Source organism: Marmota marmota, unplaced genomic scaffold (assembly GCF_001458135.2).
Source record: "Marmota marmota marmota unplaced genomic scaffold, marMar, whole genome shotgun sequence".
NCBI classification, from domain to species: domain Eukaryota; kingdom Metazoa; phylum Chordata; class Mammalia; order Rodentia; family Sciuridae; genus Marmota; species Marmota marmota.
The window spans coordinates 695,683-699,785 of NW_026000140.1; the positions used below are offsets into that span (position 1 = coordinate 695,683).

The window sequence follows — 4,103 nt, forward strand, 5'->3', positions numbered from 1 at the left end:
TAAACCTGCTCCCATTTAGTTGTTTCTATCTTTCTTACATCTTCATCAGGTATGATTCTCTCTTTCTTGCTCAAAATGACTCACTCACAGTGTCAGAATTACCTGAAATGGATCAAAGATACCTATAAGTTGGACTTCTTGCATGTCTATACCATCACAAGTAAGTGAATTTCATTTTTGTTACAGAAGAATAGGGACTTTTGATGGGACTTTTGAGGATAGGGTCAATTAAATGAAGAATTTCTTTACTTAACACATAAGAAAATACCAGTCATTCTCTGAAAGAATATTGAAAAGGGACTAACATGACCCACAGGAAAGTGCTGATTATGCATAAAAACAATGTAGCACAATCTCTGCCCCAAACACCCTTTCATTCTGCATTCAAAGGTAGACTGTGAGCAAGAAAGAGAAATTGTGTGAAAATTCTTGTAAGAAGGAAAAACCAGAAGTGTTTCCTGTCTACCCCAATGGTACTGGTGTTCTCAGGAAAACTTCCCGAGAGGACATGAGTCTCCATACCACAGCTGCCTGACAGAACAGTAAAAAAGTGTATGTTGCACACGTATCAGGAATACAAATCGTGCGTTTTTAATGAGTACCTGTTAATTTGTACTTTTGTATTAGTAGGCTGTCCTGATTTATAATTATAAACAGATCTAAAAGCATATTCTTTAAAAGAATCAAAGAATTAATGTATATTTAATGAATATCATATCTTCATGACATAATTTGAAAGCAAGCATTTTCTACTACATCATTACTTGATCTTTCAAAGGATGCTTTTGGTTACTTTCTTCTTAGTAGACAGAAAATCTGATTTTATTCAAAGTTTAGAACCAAATATACTAATTCTCCATTCCACAAGCAGAGAAATGAATATTCTGTAAAGTCCAACCCTTGGCTAAATGATTTCTCCATTCACAATAAGTGATAATGACAGTGTCAATAGAAAAGTTAAGAGAACAGGTAAAAGAAGAAAAGAAAAGGATGATTAGCAGACTAATCATGACCAATAAGAAAGGCTATTGTGGTAGTGAAGTTTTGGAAACAAGATTCACATCCACATTGGTGATTGTCAGATCTATGTGAATTCTAATTGCTCCAAAGAGCTTCCTTACCATTTGCTATTAGATTCCCAGAAATTTCTGTAATTTACAGGGATCATATATTTGGAAAATATATCAAAAATCTGAAAAATACACATTATCTTATTTATGGTATATTTTAAAATAGCTAGATGTAAGGTTTTGGAAAGTTTCCAATATGAAGAATTCATAAATGCCTGAGGTGATACAGGCATTGTCATTATATATTATATATATGTATTGTACTATCATATATATATATATATGTATTGTACTATCACACCAATCTCCTAAAATTACATAACTGTTATGAGAAAATCAAAATTTTACAAATTGTAGTAAAGGAGAAAAAATAAAAGTGCATTTTGCCATTTAGTTTACAATAAAGTTGATAAATTATAAAGAGACAAATAACTAAGGTGTACATAATATTTAGAGTAGTTATTGATAAGACAAACACTGAAAGTTAATTACATACATAATATGGAAGAGTGATGTTAAAGCTTATACTTCTTTCATGTTATTACAATCATTTTATCAAAGAATACTCAACTCAACTGTCAGCCATTATGCAAATATATTTGGAAAATGAGGGCAAATGATAAGTCAGATTATTATTTTCTAGGAGGATGAAAACCTGTATATAATAGGATTAGAGTTCTCTAAATATGTGCCTTATATATACACTTAATTGTATGAATAGAAAACAAAACAGAACAAAAACACTCATATTTATATGTGTTTGTTATCTAGGATGGAACCAGGTCCTCCTGCATATTAAGCAAATGTTGAGATACTGAGCTATATCTCCAGCCTTTAAAAAATAATTAAATCAATTTGAATTTTGAACAATCAGGAGATTATTAGTAACTAATTTCCTTTTTCATAATATTTCAATATATATAATAATATGAACAATTCAAAGGATACTGAGGATAACTATAATATTGCTTGTCATAATCCATGAAGAAAGCTACTTTTTGTAGACCTTGCATTTTACAGTGAACACCTAGAAACATAGAATTTTATAAAAGGGACAAGTGTAAGAGTCAGAGCCAGGATTTAATCTGCTTTTATTGTTTTAATCACTTATCCATCCATAAAATTTCAATACATCTTCAGATCAATATGATGTCTTTATCATGTTTCAAACAGGTATCTGAAAGAAGCCATGGACTTGGTTTCTATCACTAAATTGTGGTTTTTCTTTGAGTACTTGTACTCATAATCCATTAATATTTGTTTACTAGATAATTCAAGCATTGCACTCTCAAATGATAGATTTGTTGTTCTGGTTTATTTTTCCTTTGACATTTAATAAATCCAACCTCTAGGTTGGCGTTTGAGCTCTAAACTTGAGCTCTGCTCTCCCATCTTTTCTGTTCATTTGTTTAAATCCTATGGATTCAAGTTCTGGTCTGTGAACTAAGATCTGTGTAATGATCACTGAAGAAAATAATGTATTTCCTTTCCACATTTTGTGCACTCATTTTCCCATATACACAAAGCATTTCATCTCTATGTTTTGTAGTTCATGCAATCTATTTCTAATTGATTTTCCTTTAGCTCTAAAGAGAAGGCTATATGGTTATCAGCCATTCACAATGACCAGTCTCTGAAACACCTGGACTGATCAAGTTTTTCATGACCCACAAAAGAGTCAAATACCTGTGGCCAGCTTCTTACAACCTAACCTGGTTCCAGTACTACTCTCTGGATGTGATTGTGACTGAATGGCTTGTATGGCAACTGTGAGTTTTTCTGTCATAAAATGTCTGTTATCAAAAGATTGTGAAGCCTGGTGCAGTTGTGCACACGTGTAATCTCAGTGGCTTGGGAGGCNTCCTTAGTAGACAGAAAATCTGATTTTATTCAAAGTTTAGAACCAAATATACTAATTCTCCATTCCACAAGCAGAGAAATGAATATTCTGTAAAGTCCAACCCTTGGCTAAATGATTTCTCCATTCACAATAAGTGATAATGACAGTGTCAATAGAAAAGTTAAGAGAACAGGTAAAAGAAGAAAAGAAAAGGATGATTAGCAGACTAATCATGACCAATAAGAAAGGCTATTGTGGTAGTGAAGTTTTGGAAACAAGATTCACATCCACATTGGTGATTGTCAGATCTATGTGAATTCTAATTGCTCCAAAGAGCTTCCTTACCATTTGCTATTAGATTCCCAGAAATTTCTGTAATTTACAGGGATCATATATTTGGAAAATATATCAAAAATCTGAAAAATACACATTATCTTATTTATGGTATATTTTAAAATAGCTAGATGTAAGGTTTTGGAAAGTTTCCAATATGAAGAATTCATAAATGCCTGAGGTGATACAGGCATTGTCATTATATATTATATATATGTATTGTACTATCACAACCTTCCAAATATTTCCAGGATTGTCCATATCATCATCTACATTGCAAGAGCCTTGCTCAAAACCACTCTCATTCTCATCTGAATTTTACACTGGCCCCCAAGCTGAACCTCTTGCTTCCATTATTCCTCATTTCGAGTCTCTTCTCAACGTTATGTGATAAGAACAGATACTACACTTGATCTTAGCCAAAAGGCCAAGAAGCAACAACATTATGGCAAAACTGATATTTTCAGAGTTTTAGCTACATTTTGTCACTCTTCTGCTCAAAACATTCTATGGGCTCCCTGTATCAAAATAAAAGTTATAGTCCCTTTATGTGTTGGCTCCTAAAATCTGGCTATGTCCCCTAGTATTATCCTTTATTCCTTCTACTTAAACTGTCCTCCTCTCTATTCTTTGGAAAAACTGGGTATATCCTCAAATCAAAGCTTTTACACCTGCTGTTTTTCCTCTGCCTGAAATGCTCATGTTCTACAATGTTTGCATCCTTCTCCAGGTGTTCATTTATATGCAGAATTACCATATTTAGCAAAAATAAACAATGAACAAGATATCCAGCTCAATTTTAACTTCAAGTAAGTAATAAATAGTTTTAAGATGAGATTGCCCCATTTAATATTCGGAAC

At 32.5% G+C, this 4,103-nt stretch overlaps 1 pseudogene; it reads right to left on the bottom strand.

The window, feature by feature from the left end:
• Positions 1 to 3,579: 3,579 nt before the first annotated feature.
• On the bottom strand, positions 3,580 to 3,682 carry LOC125611321 (annotated as a pseudogene).
• Between the last annotated feature and the right edge of the window lie 421 nt (positions 3,683 to 4,103).